This window comes from Diabrotica virgifera, chromosome 5 (genome assembly GCF_917563875.1).
Source record: "Diabrotica virgifera virgifera chromosome 5, PGI_DIABVI_V3a".
NCBI classification, from domain to species: Eukaryota; Metazoa; Arthropoda; class Insecta; order Coleoptera; family Chrysomelidae; genus Diabrotica; species Diabrotica virgifera.
In genome coordinates this window covers 155,782,350-155,791,591 of record NC_065447.1, presented here as the reverse complement: position 1 = coordinate 155,791,591, position 9,242 = coordinate 155,782,350, and positions in this window count along the sequence as shown.

Sequence of the window (9,242 nt, the reverse complement as noted above, 5' to 3'; positions counted from 1 at the left end):
ATTATCAGACCAACACTACAAATATGTGATCATTATCATACAGCCTCAAAAGTCCACTGCCGAATATAGGTCTCTTCCTCGTGTCTCTAGCCACGTCTATCTTGAGCCGCTCTAATTCAGTTTTTATTTAGCATTCTTAAATCGTCAGTCCATCTTGCAGGTGGTTAACCGATGCTTATGTGTCTTCTCTTGGTCTCCATTCAAATAACCTCTTTGTCCATCACCCATCTATCATTCTAGCTGTGTCCTGCCTATCTCTATTTTAGTCTGGCTATCCTTACTATGACATCAGTCACCTTGGTTCTTCTCATGATCTCTTCGATTTTTTTCTGTCTCCAGAGTTATTCCTAACATGAACTGCTCCATCCTTCTCTGTTTGACTCTCAGTTTGGTGGCCGAGGTTTTTGTTAAGGCAAGTATTTCTGCTCTGTATGTCAAGACTGGGAGGACGCACTAATAAAATACCTTTTTCTTTAGGCATGTGGGTAACTCATTTTTAAAAGTTTATCTCAATTTTCTATGTTCACCCAAGACTGATTCTTCTCTTCAGTTCATGAGTCTGATTATCCCTGCCAATTGTAATTTCATGTTCCAGGTATTTACATCTATGATCTACGAGTTGTTTCCACCAATATTGATGTTCTGGTTCGTGCCAAATTTGTCATTATTTTTGTATTCGAGATGTTTATTAAACCTGCATTTTCTGTAGCCACAACGAGTTCCTGTACCATCTCTCTTGCCATCCAACAAATATGTGATAATGCGATGGAAATGGCCATCTTCCCGATATTTAATGACAAATAGATGACCTCGCATAAGAATTAATTATACATAATAACAGGTTAAGCAAAATAGCTACTTCCGTCGCTACATCAAAATGTCGTTTCTGGCACTTTCCTGTGGTTTTATATTCTAAGAATTTATTGTCCCATTTCAACTAACGTCAATACCATACATGTTCAATGGAACCAAGATCCGGTGATCTTGCTGGCCATAGAAGAACGTTGACGTTAGCTTGACGGAGAGGCATTAAATTGATTGCTGCACTGTTGGTTCTGGATTATCTTGCTTGAACATGTTATCTAGTTCTCTTAGAAAGGCACTGTAATGGTTTCCAAGACATTATGAATGTATTCCTGCATGGTTCTAAAAAATTCAGAATCTGGTTCTTGCACCTGGTTATAAAAACAAAAACAGTGAAGTTCTATGGTTGCGCTGTATATTTATTTGGTTTGCAATTTTTAGATCCATCGGAAGTACGCAATTGTTTCTCTTACAATTTTTCGAAATTAAAAACTTGAAAACGAACGTTTACTACACTTTTCCGATTATTTAGTGACCAATTATATTTCCGAAGATTCAGTTTTTCCACCCAAAAAGTGGGCTGAACTTAGTGACAGCATAGAAAGGAGCACGAACGCCTGTGAATCTTTCCACTCAAAATTTAATACTAGTTTCGATGCCACGCACCCATCAATTTTTAATTTAATAATGACTTAATACAATTTCAAACAGATTCTTCTTCTTCTTTTCGTAGGACTACAACCCAGGGTGGATCTTGGCTGACTGCACAACTCGCTTTTATCTCGAACGGTCGTCCATGACAGTTGGGTTCATGGGCGCCCATACCCATGGGCAGGGGGGGCCGTGCCCCCCCTAGCTTTTCGGTTGCTGTAAACTATAAGTATATGGTTATCCAAAGTATACAAAATATAATGTGCAACATCTTCACGTCTGCCCCCCCCCTGAAAATTTTATATGGGCGCCCGTGGTTGGGTTAGTAGGTCTACTGTTCTTGATGTTGTTCTGAAGCTATTTTCTTGTGGCATTTTTATAATCAAGTATATTCAAATGGGAAATAAGCCACAATTTTACCTAAAAATGATTTTATTAACGTTTCGACGCCCAAGTCGGGTTTATTTATTTGTTTATTTTACTGTTCTTGAATCTGACCATATTTATGTTATCTCTCCATCGCATTCGTGGGCATCCTAAGGGTCATCTCCCTGTTGGGACTTCCTCCCAGATTAATTTAGTGAGGCAGGAGTCTATGGACAAGACCAGCCCATCTTAGGTGTTGTGATTTAATACTTTGGACGACGCGAGACGTCGCTAGCATTATATATCTGTTTGACTACAGCGTTTGTTGTCAATCGATATTGGTTAGAATTCGGGTCTTGATGAGGTCCAAAGATTCTTCTGATGATTTTTCTCTCAAAACATCTAATTTTTTTTTCCATTGTTTTTATAGCATCCGCATCGCATGCCCATACATGAGCACCGGTCTAATTACTGTAATATATTGTTATGCTCTCCCTTTTCTATTTATTTAGATTAATTAGCAAATTCTTAATTTGATTGATTATCCAATTTTATTTATTGTCTATGTAAAGACATAACTAAATTCCAATTAAATTTTCCAATCAATTTTATTATCAGGGCTAATTTTGTATTTGATACAATACCTGTAATCTGTGGATTCTAGTATTTCTAGTTGCTTACTTCTTCCAGGGTAGAAACAGGGAAATTGACAACACTTAAACAAATTCATATAAATGTAATCTATTGTTTTTATCAAATGCCGTGTACATATGATTCAAAAATATTAAAATTTAACTTTATTGCAACAATTCCTAACTTAATAAATTAAAACTCTAACTCTGATATCTCCTTGTTTTGACAAAATTATTTATTTAATTAATTTCTTATTTCCTCATACTAAATTGAATGAATTTTACTTTTCTTCTTTTGAATTGATTTCTCAAATTTGAAATGACTAACTGCGTTACAAAAAAATTGTTCAATAAACAAGTAAACAAATATGGCCTTGATATAAATAGCTTTTCTCCATTCAGACAAATGATTTGACTAACCTTTTATTCTTCACTCCCTCGTTTTCTGGATCGCGCTGTCCTTAATTCTCTCAACACGTACTCTCTGGTTGTTGCGAAAAAGTCCCCCTCGTCAAAACTGCTTCCAAGAAAAACACACAGGACTTGCTCGAATATCTCGGGCACAAACGGATAATAATCAGCTACTCGATCTAGACAAAACAAAGGAATCTCCCTCGGACCAGGAAAATTAACTCTTCAACTGGTCGACGATTTGGTTTCAACTTGACTCTGCTCGCAAAGGCTGATCACACCACTCTACACTGATTATACACTTTTAAAACTCGAGTGCTTTCTTCCGATGTCAATTCTCCGAAGGATCTTAAAAACGTTATTGTCCTGTCAACGCTCTCTCCACTATCTAATCACCGAAATGTTTTGTCAATGTCCTGTCAATTTCGTCGAATAATTATCACTAATCGTTTTAATTTTTCCGAAACACTTGTTTACTAGTAAAATTAAATTCTAAACAAATTTGGCCATATACAGGGTGATGAAAAACTATCATTTCATGGTCGTTGATATAAATTTAATTTTTTTGAATTTCCTTTAAAAAAACCATTCCACAACAATATATTCTGATTTTTAAGGTTTGTGTTATATTTAATAGTGTTATGTTATTGTAAATATCTTATTGTATGTCTGTGAGGCATGGACGTTTAAAACCACAATGCTAAATAAATTAAAAGCATTCAAATTTTGGTGCTATCGATGAATATATCGTGGGTCTCGCACACTTCCAATGAAGATGTTTTTCAAATAACTTCTGCTCATAAACATTATAAAAAGGAGAAAACAGAATACTTCGGCCATATAATTAGTGGACCTAAATACCATCTACTTTGCCTTATAATACATGGAATATTGAGGAAAATATATGGAATGGTCGAAAGAATCTTTCATGGTTGCGTAATATTAGACAATGGTGAATAGAATAGAATTTATTTGGTCAATATACAAAATTTGTTTTGTCTTTGCCAAGTCAAAAAAATAGTGATAAATACTACATACATTATAAAATTTTTGTAAAATTTAAATTTAAACATTATGACAAACTGATATTTAATACTAACAATTTAGGAAATGACAAACACTCTAAATAAAAACGTAAAAACTTGAAATAACATAAAAACATAAAATACTGTCATAATAGGCAAAAATTCTGGCCAAACTAGCACTAGTGTGTAAAAGCTGTACCTACTTCCTAGAAACTTGCAGTTTTTTGCATTCTGTTCAGGATGACTTCAGGAAAAAGGTCTACTATTCAAAAATGGGTGGAAATGCATAATTGTACTTTACAGTGCATAAAATGCATCCAATAGTGCATCAACATGCCAAAATTAGTATACTAAGGACCAAATTTTGTTATTAGGGAGTTTTTGGGGTCACTAAACATGAATACGCCATCAGAACCGACCCCCGGATCACCTGGTGCCCAAGGTCACTGCAAGAGAAGTTATCTTCTGGAGTTTCGAGGATTTTTGGCACTAAATTGATGTAAACGTATTACTCATGGGTTTTTGTGATCGCTAGACACGAATATGCCATTAGAATTGACCTCCGGAGTACATGGTGCCCAGGGTCGCTACTAAGGCACGTCATCTTCTAGGGTTTTCGGCATTTAATTGATGCAAATGGATTACTGGAGTTTTTTTGTGGTCGCTATATACAAATATGCCATCAGAACCGACCCCCTGTGCACCTGGAGCACAAGGTCACTGCAAGAAGTTTTTGGGTTTGCTGAACACGAATATGCCATCAGAACATACACCTGACCAGTTGGTGCCTAGCCTAGGGCACGTCATCTTCTAGAGATTCGAAAGTTTTCGGTATTAAATTGATGCAAACGAATTACTCATGACTTTTTGGGGTTGCTGAAATAAATGGTAAGTAATTCGTTTGCATCAACTTAGTACCGAAAACTCTCGAAACTCCAGAAGATAACGTGCCCAAAACACCAGGTACCCTGGTGTCCGCATTCATGTTCAACGACCCCAAAAACCCATGAGTAATCCGTTTGTATCAATTGAATGCCAAAAACCCCCGAAACTCCAGAAGATGCCCTGCCTTCGGCACCGGGTGCTCAGTGGGTTGTGTCTGATGGCATATTCATGTTCAGCAAACCAAAAATTCAAGAGTAATCCGTTTGCATTAATTTAGTGCCGAAATCTATCGAAACTACAGAAGACAACGTGCCTTAGACATCAGGTTCTGCGGTGTGGTGTCTGTTCTGATAGCATATTAATGTCAAGCAACCCCAAAAAGCCATGAGTAATCCATTTGCATCAATTAAGTACCGAAAACTCTCGAAACTCCGGAAGATGACGTGCTCTAGGCACCAGGTACCCTGGTATCTGTTCTAATGGTGCAATCGTGTTCAACAACCTCAAAATCCCATGAGTAAGTAATCTGTTTGAATCAATTTAACGCCGAAAACCCTCGAAACTTGAGAAGCTGACTTGCCTTAGGCACCAGGTGCTCTGTAGGTCAGATCTGATGGCGTATTCGATTTCAGCAACCCCAAAAACCTATGAGTAATCCGTTTGCATCAATTTAGTACCGAAGACTCTCGAAACTCCAGAAGATGACGCTCCTTGCAATAACCCTGGGCATCAAGCTCTCCGGGTGTCAGTTCTGCAGGCATATTCGTATTTAGCGAACTTAAGAACCCTCCAGTAATCCATTTGCATCAATTTAATGCCGAAACCCTCGAAACTCCAGAAGATGACGTCCCTTGCAGTGACCCTGGGTACCAGGTGCTCCGTGGGTCTATTTTAATGGCATATTCGTGTTTACCGACCTCAAAATCCCCGAGTAATCCATTTGCATCCATTTTAAGCCACAAATCCTCGAAACTCCCGAGGATGACGTGCCTTAGTAGCGGTCCTGGGCACCAGGTACTCCGGAGTTCAATGCTGGTGGCACATTCGTGTTTAGTGACCCCAAAAACCCGTAAGCGGTCCGTTTGCATCAATTTAATACCGAAAGCTCTTGAAACTCCAGAAGATGACGTCTCTTGCAGTGACTGTGGCCACCAGGTGATCCAGAGGTCTGATTTGATGACATATTCGTGTTTAACGACCTCAAAAACCCCCCCGAGTAGTCCAGTTGCATCAATTTAGTGCCGAAATCCTTCGAAACTCCAGAAGATGATGTGCCTTAGTAGCGACCCCGGGCACCAGGTACTCCGGAGGTCCATTCTGATGGCATATTCGTGTTTAGCGACCCCAAAAATCTGTGAGTATTCCGCTCGCATCAATTTAATGCCGAAAACCATCGAAACTTCAGAAGATGACTTCTCTTGCAGTGACCTTGGGCACCAGGTGATCCGGGGGACAGATCTGATATCGTAATCGTGTTGTGACCCCAAAAATCCCCCGAATAATAAATTTTGGTCCTTTTGTTATAGTAGTATACTGATTTCGACTTTATTTTTATATTCATGCACTTTTGGATGCATTTTATCCATTTTAAAGTGCAATTATGCATTTCCACCCATTTTTGAATAGTAGACTTTTTGCAGACGTTATCCTGAACATAACGCAAAAAACTGTAAGTTTCTAGGTGCTGTATTTAAAAATCAATTTATTCGAGTGTTTTTAGTGCTAAATGCAATGGTATAATAGGTATTCTGTCTTTGAATAAAAACAATGCTTTAGGAAGTGTAATTTTATTTTAACCTTAAATGATTGTATGTAAGTGAAGACTTTTTACTACATCTGGCAAAAAATTGTACAAACCAACATCAATCGAATTTTTTATACTTTTTGTCGACCTAAAACCTTGTGCTCTAATGGCATCTCTAGATCTTGTATCGTGATCGTGGAAGTTGGAAATTACTTTTGTTGGAATGAATTTCAATCAGCGTCTTATATAGGTAAATAGAGTGGAGGTAGTGACATGATACCTAACTCCTGAAATAAAGGTTTACAGTGTTCCCTATACTGTTCTCCTGCAAGTATCCTTACTATTCACTACTCTCTTTTGTAGTTTATTTTGTCGGCGTGACAAGAGCCACCTTAAACAGTTATTCCGTACTGTAAATGGCTATGGACCAGTGCAAAATAGATCATTGTAAGGGTACTTTTAGGAATCATAAAAACTAAGTTGCGTATTAAAAATATAAGTTGTAGCAAGTTTAGGACTTAAGTAGTCTGTACGAGCACTCTAAAATTAAACTCAAGTGGTTCCACAGTAGAAGAATTATTTCGCGCAGCAGCCGATAGAGAGTGGTTTCAGGAACTTGTAAACATGAAGCTCAACGTCTGAATAAGGACACAGCCAGTGCCGGATTTACCACTAGGCCGACTAGGCCGCGGACTAGGGCCGCAAGCAAAAGGGGGCCGCAGCGTTTTGTAAAAAAGAACTTTTAGGTAAAAAAATTTTACTAATTGAATTAAATCAGTAGGTAAACAATATTTCAAATAAGAGAATGGCTATTCTACTAAACACGTGGTACGGTATTTTACAACGTTTTGACAAGAGTAGCAAAACATTAACTGCTACAGACTTGAATGTGACTTGCAACATACAAATCTCTAAAGGAGTATGCATTGAGTCTGAGAGACAACTTTGATTCCTATAAAAAAAAAGAGGAAAAGAGTTGTCTAAAAATGAAACCTATATTCTTGAAATAAAAAGACGCCCGAAAAGAAAAGCTTTCCCTGGATAAGACCAAGAAGATAAATCCACTGAACCCCACTTTAATGGCAAAGAAAACTTAAAGATTCAGTGTTGTAATTGACAAGCTTTATTCAGAATTGAATGAAAGGTCCGAAGTTTATGTCAGTCTTAATGAAGAATTTGGATTTAAAACAACTTATCATCAATTTCCAATGAAGAAATCGGGGTAAACGTTTCTATTTTTACTAAAAAGTATCGAATCGGCATTGGACCGACTTTGGAGAAGAGTGTGTACAGTTCAAAGGCTTTGTTGAAGGTATATTTGATGAAGAAAGAGAACCTCATGACAACAAGATTACCAAGCCTCCGAGAAATACACTTTTGGAGTATCTGAATATCATTCATGAAAAACAGTTAACAACATTATTTCCGAATATGGCCACGGCTTTGCGCATTCTACTATGCATCATGACATCTAATGCATCTGGAGAAAGTTCATTCAGCGTGTTGAAAAGAATCAAAAACTACTTGAGTAAATCGACTTCTGACGAAAATTCTAGATTGTCTAGTTCGGCCAGTTTTGTTTCAAATGCTGAGCTTTTTCAAGCCTTAGACTTTAAAAATTTGATTAAAGATTTTGCAGACAGAAAAGCTAGAAAAGTGAGTTTTTAGAGTTTAGATATGATATTTATAATAAGAGAAGAATAAATAATGAATTGAACGATCTAGAAGTTTGTTTGTTGTATTCTTATGCCTGGTTGCACCAACAGATCTTAAGCTTAAGGCGTGCATTAACGAAACATATGCGTTGCACCATTGAGTCTTAGATCAATTTTCAGCTTGCTACAATGGATTGTCATGTGGATTGCATTGATAATAATTGGAAATTATGGGGCAACATATGTGACACTTAAATCGGCTCTATCTATAAGCTGAGCTGGGTTATGCTGGAGCTTAAGATTTGTTGGTGCAACCAGGCATTCATATTTTGCTTGTTCTTTTACTTATAATGTCTTTTTTTAACTCGGCTTTTTTTAGTTTTTTGTTGTCAACCGTACTTTTCCCTTCGAATGAAAAAAATGGTAATTTTTTAACAATTAACTACAATACTAATTATTTATACTATAATAATTTTAGCAATATTAATAATTTTACAAATAACTGCTGTTGGCTACCATTTTGAATTATATATTTTTTATCTTCTTCTTACGGCCGGTTTCACAAAGTAAAGTTAACTTGTGGTTAAGAGATAACCAGAGGTTCCCCCATTATAATATATTGGGGTAAACTCTGGTTATCTCTTAACTTTACTTTGTGAAACCGGCAGTTAAGGTGCCTTCTCCATTACTGAAGGTTGGCAATAACTACAGCAAATTGTTCTCTGTCTTGAGCGGTTCTTAGTATCGAATGTGTGTCCATGGCTGTCCAGTCTCTCACGTTCTTCAGCCAGGACCATTTTCTTCTTCCTGAACCTCTTCTTCCTTCCACTTTCCCTTCCATTATGAGTCGTAAAAAGTTGTATCTTTCTCGTATGTAAATTATTTCCTAGATAACTCGTTCTTCTGTTTTTCATTCGAAAAACCAACATCTCAAAGGCTTCTTTAAATATAGAATTCTTTCTATAAATTTTCTTTTTCGAAATTTCTATAAATATAGAAATTGTTAGAGCTGTTCTGGGGTTTCAGACAAATTTGCAAACCAAGATTATTCAATTAGTAAATACATTTC